The sequence below is a fragment of the Hippocampus guttulatus genome, chromosome 14 (assembly GCF_054856545.1).
Source record: "Hippocampus guttulatus isolate MCC_2025c chromosome 14, RoL_Hgut_1.0, whole genome shotgun sequence".
Lineage (NCBI taxonomy): Eukaryota > Metazoa > Chordata > Actinopteri > Syngnathiformes > Syngnathidae > Hippocampus > Hippocampus guttulatus.
In genome coordinates, this window is record NC_141274.1 from 16418343 (window position 1) to 16440670 (window position 22328).

The following is a 22328-nucleotide window of genomic DNA, read 5'->3' on the forward strand; positions in this document are numbered from 1 at the left end:
TTGAGGCACAAATCTTGGCGTGGCCCAATGATTAAAACGATGGACCAGAAATAGACTTTGGTCTCTCGACCGAGGAAGAAGTCCTGTCGACAGGGAATGCAGTTTGGAGATTTGACAGGAAAGATCCTGACTCTGTCAAAGACGCGCACAACATTTCAGAAAATGTTACTCCGAGAGATGATCGTTGTCGGCAGGATTTGAACCTGCGCGGGTAGAACTCAATGGATTTCTAGTCCATCGCCTTAACGACTTGGCCACAACCACACAGTTGGTTCTGCTATAGACGACATTTTTGTTGGAGAGTACTTAATTTTGAGTGCCGTGCAGGAGTCCTGAGACAATGGTGGCTATTTTGCACCACAAATGTTGGTGTGGCCCCATGGTGAAGATGGTGGATGAGAAATACAGTTTGGTCTGCCGACGCAGGTTGAAGTCCTGTCGACAGGGAATGGAGTTTGGCGATTTGACATAAAACATGCTGACGCTCTTCAAAAGAAGCACATTTTAGAAGAATTTTCTCCAGGTGGTGATCGTTGTCGGCAGGATTTGAACCTACGCGGGAAAATCCCAATGGATTTCAAGTCCATCGCCTTAACCACTCGGCCACGACAACTGATTTGATGTTTATTCGGTGACATTTTTGTAGGAGAATAATTTTAAGGGTCTCGTTACACCCTGAGCCCGAGTCCAGAGAAAATGGCAGTTATTTTGAGGCACAAATGTTGGCGTGGCCCAATGATTAAAATGATGGACCGGAAAAGCACTTTGGTCTCTCGACCGAAGTAGAAGTCCTGTCGACAGGGAATGCAGTTTGGAGATTTGACCTGAAAGATCCTGACTCTGTCAAAGAGGCGCACAACATTTCAGAAAATGTTACTCCGAGAGATATTCGTTGTCGGCAGGATTTGAACCTGCGCGGGAAGAACCCAATGGATTTCTAGTCCATCGCCTTAACCACTCAGCCACAACAACACAGTTGATTTTGCTATAGACGACATTTTTGTTAGAGAGTACTTAATCTTGAGGGCCGTGCAGGAGTCCTGAGACAATGGTGGCTATTTTGCACCACAAATGTTGGTGTGGCCCCATGGTGAAGATGATGGATGAGAAATACAGTTTGGTCTGCCGACGCAGGTTTAAGTCCTATCGACAGGGAATGGAGTTTGGCGATTTGACATAAAACATGCTGACGCTCTTCAAAAGAAGCACAACATTTTAGAAGAATTTTCTCCAGGTGGTGAGCGTTGTCGGCAGGATTTGAACCTACGCGGGAAAACCCAATGGATTTCAAGTCCATCACCTTAACCACTCGGCCACGACAACTGATTTGATGTTTATTCGGTGACATTTTTGTAGGAGAATAATTTTAAGGGTCTCGTTACACCCTGAGCCCGAGTCCAGAGAAAATGGCAGTTATTTTGAGGCACAAATGTTGGTGTGGCCCCATGGTGAAGATGATGGATGAGAAATACAGTTTGGTCTGCCGACACAGGTTGAAGTCCTGTCGACAGCGAATGCAGTTTGGCGATTTGACATAAAACATGCTGACGCTCTTCAAAAGAAGCACAACATTTTAGAAGAATTTTCTCCAGGTGGTGATCGTTGTCGGCAGGATTTGAACCTACGCGGGAAAATCCCAATGGATTTCAAGTCCATCGGCTTAACCACTCGGCCACGACAACTGATTTGATGTTTATTCGGTGACATTTTTGTAGGAGAATAATTTTAAGGGTCTCGTTACACCCTGACCCCGAGTCCACAGAAAATGGCAGTTATTTTGAGGCACAAATGTTGGTGTGGCCCAATGATTAAAATGATGGACAAGAAAAAGACTTTGGTCTCTCGACCGAGGTAGAAGTCCTGTCGACAGGGAATGCAGTTTGGAGATTTGACCTGAAAGATCCTGACTCTGTCAAAGAGGCGCACAACATTTCAGAAAATGTTACTCCGAGAGATGATTTTTGTCAGCAGGATTTGAACCTGGGCGGGAAGAACCCAATGGATTTCTAGTCCATCGCCTTAACCACTCGGCCACAACAACACAGTTGATTTTGCTATAGACGACATTTTTGTTGGAGAGTACTTAATTTTGAGGGCCGTGCAGGAGTCCTGAGACAATGGTGGCTATTTTGCACCACAAATGTTGGTGTGGCCCCATGGTGAAGATGATGGATGAGAAATACAGTTCGGTCTGCCGACACAGGTTGAAGTCCTGTCGACAGGGAAGGGAGTTTGGCGATTTGACATAAAACAAGCTGACGCTCTTCAAAAGAAACACAACATTTTAGAATAATTTTCTCCAGGTGGTGATCGTTGTCGGCAGGATTTGAACCTACACGGGAAAATCCCAATGGATTTCAAGTCCATCGCCTTAATCACTCGGCCACAACAACTGATTTGATGCTTATTCTGTGACATTTTTGTAGGAGAATAATTTTAAGGGTCTCGTTACACCCTGAGCCCGAGTCCAGAGAAAATGGCAGTTATTTTGAGGCACAAATGTTGGCGTGGCCCAATGATTAAAATGATCAGAATCAGAATCATCTTTATTGGCCAAGTATGTAGAACACACAAGGAATTTGTCTCCGGTATAACACGCTGCATTAGTATCATCGTAAACAACAAATCATTGAACCATTTTAGAGTAACCAGTAGCAGTATTTGTAGTACAAGAAGAGTGACTACGTCAGTGACTGTTTAAGGAGTTAATGGCTAGAGGGAAGAAGCTGTTCAAGTGTCTACTGGATTTGGTGCGCATGGATCTGTAGCGTCTGCCTGAGGGGAGTAGCTGGAAAAGGTGGTGGGCAGGGTGCGGGGGATCCAGGAGGATTTTCCGTGCCCTTGTCTTGATTCTTGCAGTGTGCAAGTCCTCAAGAGTGGGTAGGGCGGTGCCAACGATTTTTTCCGCCGTCCTAACTGTCCGTTGAAGTCGGATTTTGTCCTTTTTTGTGGCGGCCCCAAACCAAACCGTGATTGAAGAACACAGGATTGATTCGATGACTGCTGTGTAGAACTGTCGTAGCACCTCCTGTGGCAGGCCATGCTTCCTCAGCAGCCTCAGGAAGTACATCCTCTGCCGGGCCCTTTTCAGGATGGAGATGGTGTTGACTTCCCACTTCATGTCCTGGGAGACTGTGATTCCCAGGAACTTGAAGGTCTCGACGGTTGACACGGGGCAGTTGGATAGTGTGAGGGGCAACTGTGGAGAAGAATGTTTCCTGAAGTCCACGATCATCTCTACAGTCTTGAGCGTGTTCAGCCCGAGGTTGTGTCGGCTGCACCAGAGCTCCAGCTGCTCCACTTGTTGGCGGTACGCAGACTCGTCGCCGTCTTTGATGAGACCGATGACCGTGGTGTCGTCTGCGAACTTTATGAGTTTGACAGCTGGATCTGTTGAGGTGCAATCGTTTGTGTAGAGAGAGAAGAGCAGTGGAGAGAGGACACATCCCTGTGGGGCTCCAGTGCTGGTGGTGCGTATTGATGATGTTGTTGCTCCCAGTCTCACCTGTTGTGTCCGTCCAGTCAGGAAGCTGAGGATCCACTGGCAGATCGTAGGGGACACACCGAGGTGGAGAAGTTTGGGGGTGAGGAGTTCCGGGATGATGGTGTTGAACGCAGAGCTGAAATCCACAAACAGAATCCTTGCGTAGGTCCCTGTGCTGTCGAGGTGCTCGAGGATGTAGTGCAGACCTATGTTGACTGCGTCTTCCACAGACCTGTTTGCCCGGTAGGCAAACTGGAGAGGGTCCAGCAGGGGTCCGGTGACGTTCTTTAGGTGGTTCAGCACAAGGCGTTCAAATGACTTCATGACCACAGACGTCAGGGCGACAGGCCTATAGTCGTACAGTTCCGATGTTGCCGATTTCTTGGGAACTGGGATGATGGTAGACTGTTTGAAGCAGGATGGGACCTCACACAGCTCCAGAGATCTGTTGAAGATTTGTGTGAAGACCGGAGCCAGCTGGTCAGCGCAGACTTTCAGGCAGGAGGGGGACACTTTGTCGGGCCCCGCAGCTTTCTTGATCTTCTGCTGCTTGAAGAGCCGTCTCACATCCTGTTCGTGGATCTGTAGTGGAGAAAAAGAGGGTGTGGGGGTAGGTAGAGTGGTTTCTGGTAGAGGTGGGTGTGTGTGGGAAATGGGGGTGACCTTTTCAAATCGGCAGAAAAACATGTTTAGTTCATTAGCAAGACCCTTATTGTTCACTGTTTGGGGGGGTGGCATTCTATAGTTAGTGATTGCTTTCAGGCCATTCCATACAGATGCAGAGTTGTTAGCAGAGAACTGGTTTTTCAGCCTCTCTGCATAGCTTCTCTTAGCGATGTTAATTTCCTTTGTCAATTGGTTTCGGGCGTGTTTGTACAGTGCCCGATCTCCACTTCTAAATGCGGCCTCTTTCTCTTTCCTGAGTTGCCTGAGTTTGGGAGTAAACCATGGCTTGTTATTGTTGAAGGAGCGGAAGGACTTCGTTGGTACACACATGTCCTCACAGAAACTGTTGTATGATGTTACAGTGTCTGTGCATTCATCCAGTGTGCCCGTTGAAGTTTCAAAGACGCCCCAATCAGTGCAGTCTAAGCATTCTTGTAGAGCTAGCTTTGCATCATCTGTCCATTTTTGCACAGTCTTAACAACCGGTTTAGCACATTTGAGTTTCTGTCTGTATGTAGGTATTAAGTGGATTAAATTGTGGTCAGAAAGACCCATTGCTGCACGGGCGACCGATCGGTATGAATTTTTGATTGTTGTATAGCAGTGGTCTAGAATGTTGCCTTCTCTGGTGAAACAGTCGATGTGCTGCTTATATCTGGGAAGTTCACGCTTAAGATGTGCTCTATTAAAATCGCCCAAAATTATCAGGGGTGACTCTGGGTATTTTAGTTCGAGTTTGTTTACTTGTTCGGCTAGCGTTTGTATCGCCGTGTTAGCGTTAGCTTGTGGCGCAATGTAAACACCGATTAGTAAAAAGGAGGTGAACTCACGTGGCGAGTAGAATGGCTTGCAGTTTAAAGACAGCGACTCCAGGTCCGGGCTGCAGTGTGCGTCGAGCTTCGTGACATCAGTGCACCATTCTTCGTTGATATAGAAGCAAATCCCGCCACCTTTCGATTTCCCTGATAGCTCCGTGTCGCGGTCGGCTCGGAGAAGGCGGAAGCCGGGTAGATGTAGCGCGGAATCCGGGTGGCGGTCACTGAGCCAGGTTTCAGTGAAGCAGAGCGCAGCAGAACGTGCAAAGGTTTTGTTGGTCTTTGTGAGGAGAAGAAGTTCATCCATCTTGTTTGGCAGAGATCGTAGATTAGCAAGATGGATCGATGGGAGCGGGGTTCGAAATCCGCGCTGCCGGAGCTTGACGAGCACGCCGGCTCTCTTCCCCCTCCTCCGGCGGCGTTTCCATGCTCCGTACAGCGCAGCCGCTCCGCTCGCGATTAGCTCCGAAAAACCTTGTGGGTTTTCGTGTGCTGGTGAAAAAAGACCGAGCGTAGACTCCCCAATGCGCAGCAACTTTTCCCTCGTGTAAGTAAGCCGCTCAGGGTCGCCAAAAACTAACGAAAATGACAAAAACAAGGATAATACTAGGGAGCGTGTGACCGAGGCTGCCATACCTGTCGGCGCCCGATGATGACAAAATGATGGACCAGAAATGCACTTTGCTCTCTCGACCGAGGTAGAAGTCCTGTCGACAGGGAATGCAGTTTGGAGATTTGACAGGAAAGATCCTGACTCTGTCAAAGAGGCGCTCAACATTTCAGAAAATGTTACTCCGAGAGATGATCGTTGTCGGCAGGATTTGAACCTGCGCGGGAAGAACCCAATGGATTTCTAGTCCATCGCCTTAACCACCCGGCCACAAAAACACAGTTGATTCTGCTATAGACGACATTTTTGTTGGAGAGTAATTAATTTTGAGTGCCGTGCAGGAGTCCTGAGACAATGGTGGCTATTTTGCACCACAAATGTTGGTGTGGCCCCATGGTGAAGATGATGGATGAGAAATACAGTTTGGTCTGCCGACGCAGGTTGAAGTCCTGTCGACAGGGAAGGGAGTTTGGCGATTTGACATAAAACAAGCTGACGCTCTACAAAAGAAGCACAACATTTTAGAAGAATTTTCTCCAGGTGGTGATCGTTGTGGGCAGGATTTGAACCTACGCGGGAAAATCCCAATGGATATCAAGTCCATCGCCTTAACCACTCGGCCACGACAACTGATTTGATGTTTATTCTGTGACATTTTTGTAGGAGAATAATTTTAAGGGTCTCGTTACAACCTGAGCCCGAGTCCAGAGAAAATGGCAGTTATTTTGAGGCACAAATGTTGGCGTGGCCCAATGATTAAAACGATGGACCAGAAATAGACTTTGGTCTGTCGACCGAGGTAGAAGTCCTGTCGACAGGGAATGCAGTTTGGAGATTTGACATGAAAGATCCTGACTCTGTCAAAGAGGCGCACAACATTTCAGAAAATGTTACTCCAAGAGATTATCGTTGTCGGCAGGATTTGAACCTGCGCGGCAAGAACCCAATGGATTTCTAGTCCATCGCCTTAACCACTCGGCCACAACAACACAGTTGATTTTGCTATAGACGACATTTTTGTTGGAGAGTACTTAATTTTGAGGGCCGTGCAGGAGTCCTGAGACAATGGTGGCTATTTTGCACCACAAATGTTGGTGTGGCCCCATGGTGAAGATGATAAATGAGAAATACAGTTTGGTCTGCAGACGCCGGTTGAAGTCCTGTCGACAGGGAAGGGAGTTTGGCGATTTGACATAAAACATGCTGACGCTCTTCAAAAGAAGCACAACATTTTAGAAGAATTTTCTCCAGGTGGTGATCGTTGTCGGCAGGATTTGAACCTACGCGGGAAAATCCCAATGGATTTCAAGTCCATCGCCTTAACCACTCGGCCACGACAACTGATTTGATGTTTATTCGGTGACATTTTTGTAGGAGAATAATTTTAAGGGTCTCGTTACACCCTGAGCCCGAGTCCAGAGAAAATGGCAGTTATTTTGAGGCACAAATCTTGGCGTGGCCCAATGATTAAAATGATGGACCAGAAATGCACTTTGGTCTCTCGACCGAGGTAGAAGTCCTGTCGACAGGGAATGCAGTTTGGAGATTTGACATGAAAGATCCTGACTCTGTCAAAGAGGCGCACAACATTTCAGAAAATGTTACTCCGAGAGATGATCGTTGTCGGCAGGATTTGAACCTGCGCGGGTAGAACTCAATGGATTTCTAGTCCATCGCCTTAACGACTTGGCCACAACCACACAGTTGGTTCTGCTATAGACGACATTTTTGTTGGAGAGTACTTAATTTTGAGTGCCGTGCAGGAGTCCTGAGACAATGGTGGCTATTTTGCACCACAAATGTTGGTGTGGCCCCATGGTGAAGATGGTGGATGAGAAATACAGTTTGGTCTGCCGACGCAGGTTGAAGTCCTGTCGACAGGGAATGGAGTTTGGCGATTTGACATAAAACATGCTGACGCTCTTCAAAAGGAGCACAACATTTTAGAAGAATTTTCTCCAGGTGGTGATCGTTGTCGGCAGGATTTGAACCTAAACGGGATAATCCCAATGGATTTCAAGTCCATCGCCTTAACCACTCGGCCACGACAACTGATTTGATGTTTATTCTGTGACATTTTTGTAGGAGAATAATTTTAAGGGTCTCGTTACACCCTGAGCCCGAGTCCAGAGAAAATGGCAGTTATTTTGAGGCACAAATCTTGGCGTGGCCCAATGATTAAAATGATGGACCAGAAATGCACTTTGGTCTCTCGACCGAGGTAGAAGTCCTGTCGACAGGGAATGCAGTGTGGAGATTCGAAATGAAAGATCCTGACTCTGTCAAAGAGGCGCACAACATTTCAGAAAATGTTACTCCGAGAGATATTCGTTGTCGGCAGGATTTGAACCTGCGCGGGAAGAACCCAAAGGATTTTTAGTCCATCGGCTTAACCACTCGGCCACAACAACACAGTTGATTTTGCTATAGACTACATTTTTGTTGGAGAGTACTTAATTTTGAGTGCCGTGCAGGAGTTCTGAGACAATGGTGGCTATTTTGCACCACAAATGTTGGTGTGGCCCCATGGTGAAGATGGTGGATGAGAAATACAGTTTGGTCTGCCGACGCAGGTTGAAGTCCTGTCGACAGGGAATGGAGTTTGGCGATTTGACATAAAACATGCTGACGCTCTTCAAAAGGAGCACAACATTTTAGAAGAATTTTCTCCAGGTGGTGATCGTTGTCGGCAGGATTTGAACCTACGTGGGAAAATCCCAATGGATTTCAAGTCCATCGCCTTAACCACTCGGCCACAACAACTGATTTGATGTTTATTCGGTGACATTTTTGTAGGAGAATAATTTTGAGGGTCTCGTTTCACCCTGAGCCCGAGTCCAGAGAAATTGGCAGTTATTTTGAGGCACAAATGTTGGCGTGGCCCAATGATTAAAATGATGGACCAGAAATGCACTTTGGTCTCTCGACCGAGGTAGAAGTCCTGTCGACAGGGAATGCAGTTTGGAGATTTGACAGGAAAGATCCTGACTCTGTCAAAGAGGCGCACAACATTTCAGAAAATATTACTCCGAGAGATGATCGTTTTCGGCAGGATTTGAACCTGCGCGGGAAGAACCCAATGGATTTTTAGTCCATCGGCTTAACCACTCGGCCACAACAACACAGTTGATTTTGCTATAGACTACATTTTTGTTGGAGAGTACTTAATTTTGAGTGCCGTGCAGGAGTTCTGAGACAATGGTGGCTATTTTGCACCACAAATGTTGGTGTGGCCCCATGGTGAAGATGATGGATGAGAAATACAGTTTGGTCTGCCGACGCAGGTTGAAGTCCTGTCGACAGGGAAGGGAGTTTGGCGATTTGACATAAAACATGCTGACGCTCTTCAAAAGAAGCACATTCTAGAAGAATTTTCTCCAGGTGGTGATTGTTGTCGGCAGGATTTGAACCTACGTGGGAAAATCCCAATGGATTTCAAGTCCATCGCCTTAACCACTCGACCACAACAACTGATTTGATGTTTATTCGGTGACATTTTTGTAGGAGAATAATTTTGAGGGTCTCGTTTCACCCTGAGCCCGAGTCCAGAGAAATTGGCAGTTATTTTGAGGCACAAATGTTGGCGTGGCCCAATGATTAAAATGATGGACCAGAAATGCACTTTGGTCTCTCGACCGAGGTAGAAGTCCTGTCGACAGGGAATGCAGTTTGGAGATTTGACAGGAAAGATCCTGACTCTGTCAAAGAGGCGCACAACATTTCAGAAAATGTTACTCCGAGAGATGATCGTTTTCGGCAGGATTTGAACCTGCGCGGGAAGAACCCAATGGATTTCTCGTCCATCGCCTTAACCACTCGGCCACAACAACACAGTTGATTCTGCTATAGACGACATTTTTGTTGGAGAGTACTTAATTTTGAGGGCCGTGCAGGAGTCCTGAGACAATGGTGGCTATTTTGCACCACAAATGTTGGTGTGGCCCCATGGTGAAGATGATGGATGAGAAATACAGTTCGGTCTGCCGACACAGGTTGAAGTCCTGTCGACAGGGAAGGGAGTTTGGCGATTTGACATAAAACAAGCTGACGCTCTTCAAAAGAAACACAACATTTTAGAATAATTTTCTCCAGGTGGTGATCGTTGTCGGCAGGATTTGAACCTACGCGGGAAAATCCCAATGGATTTCACGTCCATCGCCTTAACCACTCGGTCACGACAACTGATTTGATGTTTATTCGGTGACATTTTTGTAGGAGAATAATTTTAAGGGTCTCGTTACACCCTGAGCCCGAGTCCAGAGAAAATGGCAGTTATTTTGAGGCACCAATGTTGGTGTGGCCCCATGGTGAAGATGAAGGATGAGAAATACAGTTTGGTCTGCCGACACAGGTTGAAGTCCTGTCGACAGGGAATGCAGTTTGGCGATTTGACATAAAACATGCTGACGCTCTTCAAAAGAAGCACAACATTTTAGAAGAATTTCCTCCAGGTGGTGATCGTTGTCGGCAGGATTTGAACCTACGCGGGAAAATCCCAATGGATTTCAAGTCCATCGGCTTAACCACTCGGCCACGACAAATGATTTGATGTTTATTCGGTGACATTTTTGTAGGAGAATAATTTTAAAGGTCTCGTTACACCCTGAGCCCGAGTCCACAGAAAATGGCAGTTATTTTGAGGCACAAATGTTGGTGTGGCCCAATGATTAAAATGATGGACCAGAAATAGACTTTGGTCTCTCGACCGAAGTAGAAGTCCTGTCGACAGGGAATGCAGTTTGGAGATTTGACCTGAAAGATCCTGACTCTGTCAAAGAGGCGCACAACATTTCAGAACATGTTACTCCGAGAGATATTCGTTGTCGGCAGGATTTGAACCTGCGCGGGAAGAACCCAATGGATTTCTAGTCCATCGCCTTAACCACTCGGCCACAACAACACAGTTGATTTTGCTATAGACGACATTTTTGTTAGAGAGTCCTTAATTTTGAGGGCCGTGCAGGAGTCCTGAGACAATGGTGGCTATTTTGCACCACAAATGTTGGTGTGGCCCCATGGTGAAGATGATGGATGAGAAATACAGTTTGGTCTGCCGACGCAGGTTTAAGTCCTATCGACAGGGAATGGAGTTTGGCGATTTGACATAAAACATGCTGACGCTCTTCAAAAGAAGCACAACATTTTAGAAGAATTTTCTCCAGGTGGTGAGCGTTGTCGGCAGGATTTGAACCGACGCGGGAAAATCCCAATGGATTTCAAGTCCATCGCCTTAACCACTCGGCCACGACAACTGATTTGATGTTTATTCGGTGACATTTTTGTAGGAGAATAATTTTAAGGGTCTCGTTACACCCTGAGCCCGAGTCCAGAGAAAATGGCAGTTATTTTGAGGGACAAATGTTGGTGTCGCCCCATGGTGAAGATGATGGATGAAAAATACAGTTTGGTCTGCCGACACAGGTTGAAGTCCTGTCGACAGGGAATGCAGTTTGGCGATTTGACATAAAACATGCTGACGCTCTTCAAAAGAAGTACAACATTTTAGAAGAATTTTCTCCAGGTGGTGATCGTTGTCGGCAGGATTTGAACCTACGCGGGAAAATCCCAATGGATTTCAAGTCCATCGGCTTAACCACTCGGCCACGACAACTGATTTGATGTTTATTCGGTGACATTTTTGTAGGAGAATAATTTTAAGGGTCTCGTGACACCCTGAGCCCGAGTCCACAGAAAATGGCAGTTATTTTGAGGCACAAATGTTGGTGTGGCCCAATGATTAAAATGATGGACAAGAAACAGACTTTGGTCTCTCGACCGAGGTAGAAGTCCTGTCGACAGGGAATGCAGTGTGGAGATTCGAAATGAAAGATCCTGACTCTGTCAAAGAGGCGCACAACATTTCAGAAAATGTTACTCCGAGAGATATTCGTTGTCGGCAGGATTTGAACCTGCGCGGGAAGAACCCAAAGGATTTTTAGTCCATCGGCTTAACCACTCGGCCACAACAACACAGTTGATTTTGCTATAGACGACATTTTTGTTGGAGAGTACTTAATTTTGAGGGCCGTGCAGGAGTCCTGAGACAATGGTGGCTATTTTGCACCACAAATGTTGGTGTGGCCCCATGGTGAAGATGATGGATGAGAAATACAGTTCGGTCTGCCGACACAGGATGAAGTCCTGTCGACAGGGAAGGGAGTTTGGCGATTTGACATAAAACAAGCTGACGCTCTACAAAAGAAGCACAACATTTTAGAAGAATTTTCTCCAGGTGGTGATCGTTGTCGGCAGGATTTGAACCTACGCGGGAAAATCCCAATGGATTTCAAGTCCATCGCCTTAACCACTCGGTCACGACAACTGATTTGATGTATATTCGGTGACATTTTTGTAGGAGAATAATTTTAAGGGTCTCGTTACACCCTGAGCCCGAGTCCAGAGAAAATGGCAGTTATTTTGAGGCACCAATGTTGGTGTGGCCCCATGGTGAAGATGATGGATGAGAAATACAGTTTGGTCTGCCGACACAGGTTGAAGTCCTGTCGACAGGGAATGCAGTTTGGCGATTTGACATAAAACATGCTGACGCTCTTCAAAAGAAGCACAACATTTTAGAAGAATTTTCTCCAGGTGGTGATCGTTGTCGGCAGGATTTGAACCTACGCGGGAAAATCCCAATGGATTTCAAGTCCATCGGCTTAACCACTCGGCCACGACAACTGATTTGATGTTTATTCGGTGACATTTTTGTAGGAGAATAATTTTAAGGGTCTCGTTACACCCTGAGCCCGAGTCCACAGAAAATGGCAGTTATTTTGAGGCACAAATGTTGGTGTGGCCCAATGATTAAAATGATGGACCAGAAATAGACTTTGGTCTCTCGACCGAAGTAGAAGTCCTGTCGACAGGGAATGCAGTTTGGAGATTTGACCTGAAAGATCCTGACTCTGTCAAAGAGGCGCACAACATTTCAGAAAATGTTACTCCGAGAGATATTCGTTGTCGGCAGGATTTGAACCTGCGCGGGAAGAACCCAATGGATTTCTAGTCCATCGCCTTAACCACTCGGCCACAACAACACAGTTGATTTTGCTATAGACGACATTTTTGTTAGAGAGTCCTTAATTTTGAGGGCCGTGCAGGAGTCCTGAGACAATGGTGGCTATTTTGCACCACAAATGTTGGTGTGGCCCCATGGTGAAGATGATGGATGAGAAATACAGTTTGGTCTGCCGACGCAGGTTTAAGTCCTATCGACAGGGAATGGAGTTTGGCGATTTGACATAAAACATGCTGACGCTCTTCAAAAGAAGCACAACATTTTAGCAGAATTTTCTCCAGGTGGTGAGCGTTGTCGGCAGGATTTGAACCGACGCGGGAAGAACCCAATGGATTTCTAGTCCATCGCCTTAACCACTCGGCCACGACAACTGATTTGATGTTTATTCGGTGACATTTTTGTAGGAGAATAATTTTGAGGGTCTCGTTTCACCCTGAGCCAGAGTCCAGAGAAAATGGCAGTTATTTTGAGGCACAAATGTTGGCGTGGCCCAATGATTAAAATGATGGACCAGAAATGCACTTTGGTCTCTCGACCGAGGTAGAAGTCCTGTCGACAGGGAATGCAGTTTGGAGATTTGACATGAAAGATCCTGACTCTGTCAAAGAGGCGCACAACATTTCAGAAAATGTTACTCCGAGAGATGATCGTTGTCGGCAGGATTTGAACCTGCGCGGGAAGAACCCAATGGATTTCTAGTCCATCGCCTTAACCACTCGGCCACAACAACACAGTTGGTTCTGCTATAGACGACATTTTTGTTGGAGAGTACTTAATTTTGAGTGCCGTGCAGGAGTCCTGAGACAATGGTGGCTATTTTGCACCACAAATGTTGGTGTGGCCCCATGGTGAAGATGGTGGATGAGAAATACAGTTTGGTCTGCCGACGCAGGTTGAAGTCCTGTCGACAGGGAATGGAGTTTGGCAATTTGACATAAAACATGCTGACGCTCTTCAAAAGGAGCACAACATTTTAGAAGAATTTTCTCCAGGTGGTGATCGTTGTCGGCAGGATTTGAACCTACGCGTGAAAATCCCAATGGATTTCAAGTCCATCGCCTTAACCACTCGGCCACGACAACTGATTTGATGTTTATTCGGTGACATTTTTGTAGGAGAATAATTTTAAGGGTCTCGTTACACCCTGAGCCCGAGTCCACAGAAAATGGCAGTTATTTTGAGGCACAAATGTTGGTGTGGCCCAATGATTAAAATGATGGACCAGAAATAGACTTTGGTCTCTCGACCGAAGTAGAAGTCCTGTCGACAGGGAATGCAGTTTGGAGATTTGACCTGAAAGATCCTGACTCTGTCAAAGAGGCGCACAACATTTCAGAAAATGTTACTCCAAGAGATATTCGTTGTCGGCAGGATTTGAACCTGCGCGGGAAGAACCCAATGGATTTCTAGTCCATCGCCTTCACCACTCGGCCACAACAACACAGTTGATTTTGCTATAGACGACATTTTTGTTAGAGAGTACTTAATTTTGAGGGCCGTGCAGGAGTCCTGAGACAATGGTGGCTATTTTGCACCACAAATGTTGGTGTGGCCCCATGGTGAAGATGATGGATGAGAAATACAGTTTGGTCTGCCGACGCAGGTTTAAGTCCTATCGACAGGGAATGGAGTTTGGCGATTTGACATAAAACATGCTGACGCTCTTCAAAAGAAGCACAACATTTTAGAAGAATTTTCTCCAGGTGGTGATCGTTGTCGGCAGGATTTGAACCTATGCGGGAAAATCCCAATGGATATCAAGTCCATCGCCTTAATCACTCGGCCACGACAACTGATTTGATGTTTATTCGGTGACGTTTTTGTAGGAGAATAATTTTGAGGGTCTCGTTTCACCCTGAGCCAGAGTCCAGAGAAAATGGCAGTTATTTTGAGGCACAAATGTTGGCGTGGCCCAATGATTAAAATGATGGACCAGAATTGCACTTTGCTCTCTCGACCGAGGTAGAAGTCCTGTCGACAGGGAATGCAGTTTGGAGATTTGACAGGAAAGATCCTGACTCTGTCAAAGACGCGCACAACATTTCAGAAAATGTTACTCCGAGAGATGATCGTTGTCGGCAGGATTTGAACCTGCGCGGGAAGAACCCAATGGATTTCTAGTCCATCGCCTTAACCACTCGGCCACAACAACACAGTTGATTCTGCTATAGACGACATTTTTGTTGGAGAGTAATTAATTTTGAGTGCCGTGCAGGAGTCCTGAGACAATGGTGGCTATTTTGCACCACAAATGTTGGTGTGGCCCCATGGTGAAGATGATGGATGAGAAATACAGTTTGGTCTGCCGACGCAGGTTGAAGTCCTGTCGACAGGGAAGGGAGTTTGGCGATTTGACATAAAACAAGCTGACGCTCTACAAAAGAAGCACAACATTTTAGAATAATTTTCTCCAGGTGGTGATCGTTGTCGGCAGGATTTGAACCTACGCGGGAAAATCCCAATGGATTTCAAGTCCATCGCCTTAACCACTCGGCCACGACAACTGATTTGATGTTTATTCGGTGACATTTTTGTAGGAGAATAATTTTGAGGGTCTCGTTTCAACCTGAGCCCGAGTCCAGAGAAATTGGCAGTTATTTTGAGGCACAAATGTTGGCGTGGCCCAATGATTAAAATGATGGACCAGAAATGCACTTTGGTCTCTCGACCGAGGTAGAAGTCCTGTCGACAGGGAATGCAGTTTGGAGATTTGACATGAAAGATCCTGACTCTGTCAAAGAGGTGCACAACATTTCAGAAAATGTTACTCCGAGAGATGATCGTTGTCGGCAGGATTTGAACCTGCGCGGCAAGAACCCAATGGATTTCAAGTCCATCGCCTTAACCACTCGGCCACGACAACTGATTTGATGTTTATTCGGTGACATTTTTGTAGGAGAATAATTTTGAGGGTCTCGTTTCACCCTGAGCCAGAGTCCAGAGAAAATGGCAGTTATTTTGAGGCACAAATGTTGGCGTGGCTCAATGATTAAAATGATGGACCAGAAATGCACTTTGGTCTCTCGACCGAGGTAGAAGTCCTGTCGACAGGGAATGCAGTTTGGAGATTTGACAGGAAAGATCCTGACTCTGTCAAAGAGGCGCAAAACATTTCAGAAAATGTTACTCAGAGAGATGATCGTTGTCGGCAGGATTTGAACCTGCGCGGGAAGAACCCAATGGATTTCTAGTCCATCGGCTTAACCACTCGGCCACAACAACACAGTTGATTTTGCTATAGACTACATTTTTGTTGGAGAGTACTTAATTTTGAGTGCCGTGCAGGAGTTCTGAGACAATGGTGGCTATTTTGCACCACAAATGTTGGTGTGGCCCCATGGTGAAGATGATGGATGAGAAATACAGTTTGGTCTGCCGACGCAGGTTGAAGTCCTGTCGACAGGGAAGGGAGTTTGGCGATTTGACATAAAACATGCTGACGCTCTTCAAAAGAAGCACATTTTAGAAGAATTTTCTCCAGGTGGTGATCGTTGTCGGCAGGATTTGAACCTATGCGGGAAAATCCCAATGGATTTCAAGTCCATCGCCTTAACCACTCGGCCACGACAACTGATTTGATGTTTATTCGGTGACATTTTTGTAGGAGAATAATTTTGAGGGTCTCGTTTCACCCTGAGCCGGAGTCCAGAGAAAATGGCAGTTATTTTGAGGCACAAATGTTGGCGTGGCCCAATGATTAAAATGATGGACCGGAAAAGCACTTTGGTCTCTCGACCGAGGTAGAAGTCCTGTCGACAGGGAATGCAGTTTGGAGATTTGACAGGAAAGATCCTGACTCTGTCAAAGAGGCGCACAACATTTCAGAAAATGTTACTCCGAGAGATGATCGTTGTCGGCAGGATTTGAACCTGCGCGGGAAGAACCAAATGGACTTCTAGTCCATCGCCTTAACCACTCGGCCACAACAACACAGTTGATTCTGCTATAGACGACATTTTTGTTGGAGAGTACTTAATTTTGAGGGCCGTGCAGGAGTCCTGAGACAATGGTGGCTATTTTGCACCACAAATGTTGGTGTGGCCCCATGGTGAAGATGATGGATGAGAAATACAGTTCGGTCTGCCGACACAGGTTGAAGTCCTGTCGACAGGGAAGGGAGTTTGGCGATTTGACATAAAACATGCTGACGCTCTTCAAAAGAAGCACAACATTTTAGAAGAATTTTCTCCAGGTGGTGATCGGTGTCAGCAGGATTTGAACCTACGCGGGAAAATCCCAATGGATTTCAAGTCCATCGCCTTAACCACTCGGCCACGACAACTGATTTGATGTTTATTCTGTGACATTTTTGTTCGAGAATAATTTTAAGGGTCTACACCCTGAGCCCGAGTCCAGAGAAAATGGCAGTTATTTTGAGGCACAAATGTTGGCGTGGCCCAATGATTAAAAAGATGGACCAGAAATAGACTTTGGTCTCTCGACCGAGGTAGAAGTCCTGTCGACAGGGGATGCAGTTTGGAGATTTGACATGAAAGATCCTGACTTTGTCAAAGAGGCGCACAACATTTCAGAAAATGTTACTCCGAGAGATGATCGTTGTCGGCAGGATTTGAACCTGCGCGGCAAGAACCCAATGGATTTCTAGTCCATCGCCTTAACCACTCGGCCACAACAACACAGTTAATTGTGCTATGGACGACATTTTTGTTGGAGAGTACTTAATTTTGAGTGCCGTGCAGGAGTCCTGAGACAATGGTGGCTATTTTGCACCACAAATGTTGGTGTGGCCCCATGGTGAAGATGATGGATGAGAAATACAGTTTGGTCTGCCGATGCAGGTTGAAGTCCTGTCGACAGGGAATGGAGTTTGCCGTTTTGACATAAAACATGCTGAGGCGCTTCAAAAAAAACACAACATTTTAGAAGAATTTTCTCCAGGTTGTGATCGTTTATCGGCAGGATTTGAACCTACGCGGGAAAATCCCAATGGATTTCAAGTCCATCGGCTTAACCACTCGGCCACGACAAATGATTTGATGCTTATTCGGTGACATTTTTGTAGGAGAATAATTTTGAGGGTCTCGTTTCACCCTGAGCCCGAGTCCAGAGAAAATGGCAGTTATTTTGAGGCACAAATGTTGGCGTGGCCCAATGATTAAAATGATGGACCGGAAATGCACTTTGGTCTCTCGACCGAGGTAGAAGTCCTGTCGACAGGGAATGCAGTTTGGAGATTTGACAGGAAAGATCCTGACTCTGTCAAAGAGGCGCACAACATTTCAGAAAATGTTACTCCGAGAGATGATCGTTGTCGGCAGGATTTGAACCTGCGCGGGAAGGACCCAATGGATTTCTAGTCCATCGCCTTAACCACTCGGCCACGACAACTGATTTGATGTTTATTCGGTGACATTTTTTTAGGAGAATAATTTTGAGGGTCTCGTTTCAACCTGAGCCCGAGTCCAGAGAAATTGGCAGTTATTTTGAGGCACAAATGTTGGCGTGGCCCAATGATTAAAACGATGGACCAGAAATAGACTTTGGTCTGTTGACCGAGGTAGAAGTCCTGTCGACAGGGAAATGCAGTTTGGAGATTTGACATGAAAGATCCTGACTCTGTCAAAGAGGCGCACAACATTTCAGAAAATGTTACTCCGAGAGATATTCGTTGTCGGCAGGATTTGAACCTGCGCGGGAAGAACCCAAAGGATTTTTAGTCCATCGGCTTAACCACTCGGCCACAACAACACAGCTGATTTTGCTATAGACTACATTTTTGTTGGAGAGTACTTAATTTTGAGTGCCGTGCAGGAGTTCTGAGACAATGGTGGCTATTTTGCACCACAAATGTTGGTGTGGCCCCATGGTGAAAGTGATGGATGAGAAATACAGTTCGGTCTGCCGACGCAGGTTGAAGTCCTGTCGACAGGGAAGGGAGTTTGGCGATTTGACATAAAACATGCTGACGCTCTTCAAAAGAAGCACAACATTTTAGAAGAATTTTCTCCAGGTGGTGATCGTTGTCGGCAGGATTTGAACCTACGCGGGAAAATCCCAATGGATTTCAAGTCCATCGCCTTAACCACTCGGCCACGACAAGTGATTTGATGTTTATTCAGTGACATTTTTGTAGGAGAATAATTTTGAGGGTCTCGTTTCACCCTGAGCCCGAGTCCAGAGAAAATGGCAGTTATTTTGAGGCACAAATCTTGGCGTGGCCCAATGATTAAAATGATGGACCAGAAATGCACTTTGGTCTCTCGACCGAGGTAGAAGTCCTGTCGACAGGGAATGCAGTGTGGAGATTCGACATGAAAGATCCTGACTCTGTCAAAGAGGCGCACAACATTTCAGAAAATGTTACTCCGAGAGATATTCGTTGTCGGCAGGATTTGAACCTGCGCGGAAAGAACCCAAAGGATTTTTAGTCCATCGGCTTAACCACTCGGCCACAACAACACAGTTGATTTTGCTATAGACGACATTTTTGTTGGAGAGTACTTAATTTTGAGTGCCGTGCAGGAGTTCTGAGACAATGGTGGCTATTTTGCACCACAAATGTTGGTGTGGCCCCATGGTGAAGATGATGGATGAGAAATACAGTTTGGTCTGCCGACGCAGGTTGAAGTCCTGTCGACAGGGAAGGGAGTTTGGCGATTTGACATAAAACATGCTGACGCTCTTCAAAAGAAGCACATTTTAGAAGAATTTTCTCCAGGTGGTGATCGTTGTCGGCAGGATTTGAACCTACGCGGGAAAATCCCAATGGATTTCAAGTCCATCGCCTTAACCACTCGGCCACGACAACTGATTTGATGTTTATTCGGTGACATTTTTGTAGGAGAATAATTTTGAGGGTCTCGTTTCACCCTGAGCCCGAGTCCAGAGAAAATGGCAGTTATTTTGAGGCACAAATGTTGGCGTGGCCCAATGATTAAAATGATGGACCGGAAATGCACTTTGGTCTCTCGACCGAGGTAGAAGTCCTGTCGACAGGGAATGCAGTTTGGAGATTTGACAGGAAAGATCCGGACTCTGTCAAAGAGGCGCACAACATTTCAGAAAATGTTACTCCGAGAGATGATCGTTGTCGGCAGGATTTGAACCTGCGCGGGAAGAACCCAATGGATTTCTAGTCCATCGCCTTAACCACTCGGCCACGACAACTGATTTGATGTTTATTCGGTGACATTTTTGTAGGAGAATAATTTTGAGGGTCTCGTTTCACCCTGAGCCAGAGTCCAGAGAAAATGGCAGTTATTTTGAGGCACAAATGTTGGCGTGGCCCAATGATTAAAATGATGGACCAGAAATGCACTTTGGTCTCTCGACCGAGGTAGAAGTCCTGTCGACAGGGAATGCAGTTTGGAGATTTGACATGAAAGATCCTGACTCTGTCAAAGAGGCGCACAACATTTCAGAAAATGTTACTCCGAGAGATGATCGTTGTCGGCAGGATTTGAACCTGCGCGGGAAGAACCCAATGGATTTCTAGTCCATCGCCTTAACCACTCGGCCACAACAACACAGTTGGTTCTGCTATAGACGACATTTTTGTTGGAGAGTACTTAATTTTGAGTGCCGTGCAGGAGTCCTGAGACAATGGTGGCTATTTTGCACCACAAATGTTGGTGTGGCCCCATGGTGAAGATGGTGGATGAGAAATACAGTTTGGTCTGCCGACGCAGGTTGAAGTCCTGTCGACAGGGAATGGAGTTTGGCAATTTGACATAAAACATGCTGACGCTCTTCAAAAGGAGCACAACATTTTAGAAGAATTTTCTCCAGGTGGTGATCGTTGTCGGCAGGATTTGAACCTACGCGTGAAAATCCCAATGGATTTCAAGTCCATCGCCTTAACCACTCGGCCACGACAACTGATTTGATGTTTATTCGGTGACATTTTTGTAGGAGAATAATTTTAAGGGTCTCGTTACACCCTGAGCCCGAGTCCACAGAAAATGGCAGTTATTTTGAGGCACAAATGTTGGTGTGGCCCAATGATTAAAATGATGGACCAGAAATAGACTTTGGTCTCTCGACCGAAGTAGAAGTCCTGTCGACAGGGAATGCAGTTTGGAGATTTGACCTGAAAGATCCTGACTCTGTCAAAGAGGCGCACAACATTTCAGAAAATGTTACTCCGAGAGATGATCGTTGTCGGCAGGATTTGAACCTGCGCGGGAAGAACCCAATGGATTTCTAGTCCATCGCCTTAACCACTCGGCCACGACAACTGATTTGATGTTTATTCGGTGACATTTTTGTAGGAGAATAATTTTGAGGGTCTCGTTTCACCCTGAGCCAGAGTCCAGAGAAAATGGCAGTTATTTTGAGGCACAAATGTTGGCGTGGCCCAATGATTAAAAAGATGGACCAGAAATAGACTTTGGTCTCTCGACCGAGGTAGAAGTCCTGTCGACAGGGGATGCAGTTTGGAGATTTGACATGAAAGATCCTGACTTTGTCAAAGAGGCGCAAAACATTTCAGAAAATGTTACTCAGAGAGATGATCGTTGTCGGCAGGATTTGAACCTGCGCGGCAAGAACCCAATGGATTTCTAGTCCATCGCCTTAACCACTCGGCCACAACAACACAGTTGATTTTGCTATAGACGACATTTTTGTTGGAGAGTACTTAATTTTGAGTGCCGTGCAGGAGTTCTGAGACAATGGTGGCTATTTTGCACCACAAATGTTGGTGTGGCCCCATGGTGAAGATGATGGATGAGAAATACAGTTTGGTCTGCCGACGCAGGTTGAAGTCCTGTCGACAGGGAAGGGAGTTTGGCGATTTGACATAAAACATGCTGACGCTCTTCAAAAGAAGCACATTTTAGAAGAATTTTCTCCAGGTGGTGATCGTTGTCGGCAGGATTTGAACCTATGCGGGAAAATCCCAATGGATTTCAAGTCCATCGCCTTAACCACTCGGCCACGACAACTGATTTGATGTTTATTCGGTGACATTTTTGTAGGAGAATAATTTTGAGGGTCTCGTTTCACCCTGAGCCGGAGTCCAGAGAAAATGGCAGTTATTTTGAGGCACAAATGTTGGCGTGGCCCAATGATTAAAATGATGGACCGGAAAAGCACTTTGGTCTCTCGACCGAGGTAGAAATCCTGTCGACAGGGAATGCAGTTTGGAGATTTGACAGGAAAGATCCTGACTCTGTCAAAGAGGCGCACAACATTTCAGAAAATGTTACTCCGAGAGATGATCGTTGTCGGCAGGATTTGAACCTGCGCGGGAAGAACCAAATGGACTTCTAGTCCATCGCCTTAACCACTCGGCCACAACAACACAGTTGATTCTGCTATAGACGACATTTTTGTTGGAGAGTACTTAATTTTGAGGGCCGTGCAGGAGTCCTGAGACAATGGTGGCTATTTTGCACCACAAATGTTGGTGTGGCCCCATGGTGAAGATGATGGATGAGAAATACAGTTCGGTCTGCCGACACAGGTTGAAGTCCTGTCGACAGGGAAGGGAGTTTGGCGATTTGACATAAAACATGCTGACGCTCTTCAAAAGAAGCACAACATTTTAGAAGAATTTTCTCCAGGTGGTGATCGGTGTCAGCAGGATTTGAACCTACGCGGGAAAATCCCAATGGATTTCAAGTCCATCGCCTTAACCACTCGGCCACGACAACTGATTTGATGTTTATTCTGTGACATTTTTGTTCGAGAATAATTTTAAGGGTCTACACCCTGAGCCCGAGTCCAGAGAAAATGGCAGTTATTTTGAGGCACAAATGTTGGCGTGGC

General features: G+C 46.1%; 39 non-coding genes across 39 annotated transcripts; all 39 read right to left on the reverse strand.

The window, feature by feature from the left end:
- Positions 1–531: 531 nt before the first annotated feature.
- trnas-uga (transfer RNA serine (anticodon UGA)) lies at positions 532–613 on the reverse strand. Its single transcript has one exon. It is a non-coding gene; the product is annotated as a tRNA-Ser (tRNA).
- Positions 614–890: 277 nt separating this feature from the next.
- trnas-aga (transfer RNA serine (anticodon AGA)) lies at positions 891–972 on the reverse strand. The gene has a single exon. It is a non-coding gene; the product is annotated as a tRNA-Ser (tRNA).
- Positions 973–1242: 270 nt separating this feature from the next.
- trnas-uga (transfer RNA serine (anticodon UGA)) lies at positions 1243–1323 on the reverse strand. The gene has a single exon. It is a non-coding gene; the product is annotated as a tRNA-Ser (tRNA).
- A 277-nt stretch (positions 1324–1600) lies between these two features.
- trnas-uga (transfer RNA serine (anticodon UGA)) lies at positions 1601–1682 on the reverse strand. Its single transcript has one exon. It is a non-coding gene; the product is annotated as a tRNA-Ser (tRNA).
- Positions 1683–6482: 4800 nt separating this feature from the next.
- On the reverse strand, positions 6483–6564 carry trnas-aga (transfer RNA serine (anticodon AGA)). Its single transcript has one exon. It is a non-coding gene; the product is annotated as a tRNA-Ser (tRNA).
- A 270-nt stretch (positions 6565–6834) lies between these two features.
- Positions 6835–6916, reverse strand: trnas-uga (transfer RNA serine (anticodon UGA)). The gene has a single exon. It is a non-coding gene; the product is annotated as a tRNA-Ser (tRNA).
- A 988-nt stretch (positions 6917–7904) lies between these two features.
- On the reverse strand, positions 7905–7986 carry trnaf-aaa (transfer RNA phenylalanine (anticodon AAA)). Its single transcript has one exon. It is a non-coding gene; the product is annotated as a tRNA-Phe (tRNA).
- A 270-nt stretch (positions 7987–8256) lies between these two features.
- trnas-uga (transfer RNA serine (anticodon UGA)) lies at positions 8257–8338 on the reverse strand. Its single transcript has one exon. It is a non-coding gene; the product is annotated as a tRNA-Ser (tRNA).
- A 277-nt stretch (positions 8339–8615) lies between these two features.
- Positions 8616–8697, reverse strand: trnaf-aaa (transfer RNA phenylalanine (anticodon AAA)). The gene has a single exon. It is a non-coding gene; the product is annotated as a tRNA-Phe (tRNA).
- Positions 8698–8964: 267 nt separating this feature from the next.
- On the reverse strand, positions 8965–9046 carry trnas-uga (transfer RNA serine (anticodon UGA)). The gene has a single exon. It is a non-coding gene; the product is annotated as a tRNA-Ser (tRNA).
- Positions 9047–10393: 1347 nt separating this feature from the next.
- On the reverse strand, positions 10394–10475 carry trnas-aga (transfer RNA serine (anticodon AGA)). Its single transcript has one exon. It is a non-coding gene; the product is annotated as a tRNA-Ser (tRNA).
- Positions 10476–10745: 270 nt separating this feature from the next.
- On the reverse strand, positions 10746–10827 carry trnas-uga (transfer RNA serine (anticodon UGA)). The gene has a single exon. It is a non-coding gene; the product is annotated as a tRNA-Ser (tRNA).
- Positions 10828–11104: 277 nt separating this feature from the next.
- On the reverse strand, positions 11105–11186 carry trnas-uga (transfer RNA serine (anticodon UGA)). The gene has a single exon. It is a non-coding gene; the product is annotated as a tRNA-Ser (tRNA).
- A 277-nt stretch (positions 11187–11463) lies between these two features.
- trnaf-aaa (transfer RNA phenylalanine (anticodon AAA)) lies at positions 11464–11545 on the reverse strand. Its single transcript has one exon. It is a non-coding gene; the product is annotated as a tRNA-Phe (tRNA).
- A 270-nt stretch (positions 11546–11815) lies between these two features.
- trnas-uga (transfer RNA serine (anticodon UGA)) lies at positions 11816–11897 on the reverse strand. Its single transcript has one exon. It is a non-coding gene; the product is annotated as a tRNA-Ser (tRNA).
- Positions 11898–12174: 277 nt separating this feature from the next.
- Positions 12175–12256, reverse strand: trnas-uga (transfer RNA serine (anticodon UGA)). The gene has a single exon. It is a non-coding gene; the product is annotated as a tRNA-Ser (tRNA).
- Positions 12257–12533: 277 nt separating this feature from the next.
- On the reverse strand, positions 12534–12615 carry trnas-aga (transfer RNA serine (anticodon AGA)). The gene has a single exon. It is a non-coding gene; the product is annotated as a tRNA-Ser (tRNA).
- A 629-nt stretch (positions 12616–13244) lies between these two features.
- On the reverse strand, positions 13245–13326 carry trnas-aga (transfer RNA serine (anticodon AGA)). Its single transcript has one exon. It is a non-coding gene; the product is annotated as a tRNA-Ser (tRNA).
- Positions 13327–13596: 270 nt separating this feature from the next.
- On the reverse strand, positions 13597–13678 carry trnas-uga (transfer RNA serine (anticodon UGA)). The gene has a single exon. It is a non-coding gene; the product is annotated as a tRNA-Ser (tRNA).
- Positions 13679–13955: 277 nt separating this feature from the next.
- On the reverse strand, positions 13956–14037 carry trnas-aga (transfer RNA serine (anticodon AGA)). Its single transcript has one exon. It is a non-coding gene; the product is annotated as a tRNA-Ser (tRNA).
- Positions 14038–14666: 629 nt separating this feature from the next.
- On the reverse strand, positions 14667–14748 carry trnas-aga (transfer RNA serine (anticodon AGA)). Its single transcript has one exon. It is a non-coding gene; the product is annotated as a tRNA-Ser (tRNA).
- A 270-nt stretch (positions 14749–15018) lies between these two features.
- Positions 15019–15100, reverse strand: trnas-uga (transfer RNA serine (anticodon UGA)). Its single transcript has one exon. It is a non-coding gene; the product is annotated as a tRNA-Ser (tRNA).
- A 277-nt stretch (positions 15101–15377) lies between these two features.
- Positions 15378–15459, reverse strand: trnas-uga (transfer RNA serine (anticodon UGA)). The gene has a single exon. It is a non-coding gene; the product is annotated as a tRNA-Ser (tRNA).
- Positions 15460–15736: 277 nt separating this feature from the next.
- Positions 15737–15818, reverse strand: trnas-aga (transfer RNA serine (anticodon AGA)). Its single transcript has one exon. It is a non-coding gene; the product is annotated as a tRNA-Ser (tRNA).
- A 267-nt stretch (positions 15819–16085) lies between these two features.
- Positions 16086–16167, reverse strand: trnas-uga (transfer RNA serine (anticodon UGA)). The gene has a single exon. It is a non-coding gene; the product is annotated as a tRNA-Ser (tRNA).
- Positions 16168–16796: 629 nt separating this feature from the next.
- On the reverse strand, positions 16797–16878 carry trnas-uga (transfer RNA serine (anticodon UGA)). The gene has a single exon. It is a non-coding gene; the product is annotated as a tRNA-Ser (tRNA).
- Positions 16879–17151: 273 nt separating this feature from the next.
- On the reverse strand, positions 17152–17233 carry trnas-aga (transfer RNA serine (anticodon AGA)). Its single transcript has one exon. It is a non-coding gene; the product is annotated as a tRNA-Ser (tRNA).
- Positions 17234–17863: 630 nt separating this feature from the next.
- Positions 17864–17945, reverse strand: trnas-aga (transfer RNA serine (anticodon AGA)). Its single transcript has one exon. It is a non-coding gene; the product is annotated as a tRNA-Ser (tRNA).
- Positions 17946–18223: 278 nt separating this feature from the next.
- Positions 18224–18305, reverse strand: trnaf-aaa (transfer RNA phenylalanine (anticodon AAA)). The gene has a single exon. It is a non-coding gene; the product is annotated as a tRNA-Phe (tRNA).
- A 270-nt stretch (positions 18306–18575) lies between these two features.
- On the reverse strand, positions 18576–18657 carry trnas-uga (transfer RNA serine (anticodon UGA)). Its single transcript has one exon. It is a non-coding gene; the product is annotated as a tRNA-Ser (tRNA).
- Positions 18658–18934: 277 nt separating this feature from the next.
- trnaf-aaa (transfer RNA phenylalanine (anticodon AAA)) lies at positions 18935–19016 on the reverse strand. Its single transcript has one exon. It is a non-coding gene; the product is annotated as a tRNA-Phe (tRNA).
- A 267-nt stretch (positions 19017–19283) lies between these two features.
- Positions 19284–19365, reverse strand: trnas-uga (transfer RNA serine (anticodon UGA)). Its single transcript has one exon. It is a non-coding gene; the product is annotated as a tRNA-Ser (tRNA).
- Positions 19366–19642: 277 nt separating this feature from the next.
- trnas-aga (transfer RNA serine (anticodon AGA)) lies at positions 19643–19724 on the reverse strand. The gene has a single exon. It is a non-coding gene; the product is annotated as a tRNA-Ser (tRNA).
- Positions 19725–20001: 277 nt separating this feature from the next.
- trnas-aga (transfer RNA serine (anticodon AGA)) lies at positions 20002–20083 on the reverse strand. Its single transcript has one exon. It is a non-coding gene; the product is annotated as a tRNA-Ser (tRNA).
- Positions 20084–20353: 270 nt separating this feature from the next.
- trnas-uga (transfer RNA serine (anticodon UGA)) lies at positions 20354–20435 on the reverse strand. The gene has a single exon. It is a non-coding gene; the product is annotated as a tRNA-Ser (tRNA).
- Positions 20436–20712: 277 nt separating this feature from the next.
- Positions 20713–20794, reverse strand: trnas-aga (transfer RNA serine (anticodon AGA)). The gene has a single exon. It is a non-coding gene; the product is annotated as a tRNA-Ser (tRNA).
- Positions 20795–21071: 277 nt separating this feature from the next.
- On the reverse strand, positions 21072–21153 carry trnas-aga (transfer RNA serine (anticodon AGA)). The gene has a single exon. It is a non-coding gene; the product is annotated as a tRNA-Ser (tRNA).
- A 267-nt stretch (positions 21154–21420) lies between these two features.
- Positions 21421–21502, reverse strand: trnas-uga (transfer RNA serine (anticodon UGA)). Its single transcript has one exon. It is a non-coding gene; the product is annotated as a tRNA-Ser (tRNA).
- Positions 21503–22131: 629 nt separating this feature from the next.
- trnas-uga (transfer RNA serine (anticodon UGA)) lies at positions 22132–22213 on the reverse strand. The gene has a single exon. It is a non-coding gene; the product is annotated as a tRNA-Ser (tRNA).
- Between the last annotated feature and the right edge of the window lie 115 nt (positions 22214–22328).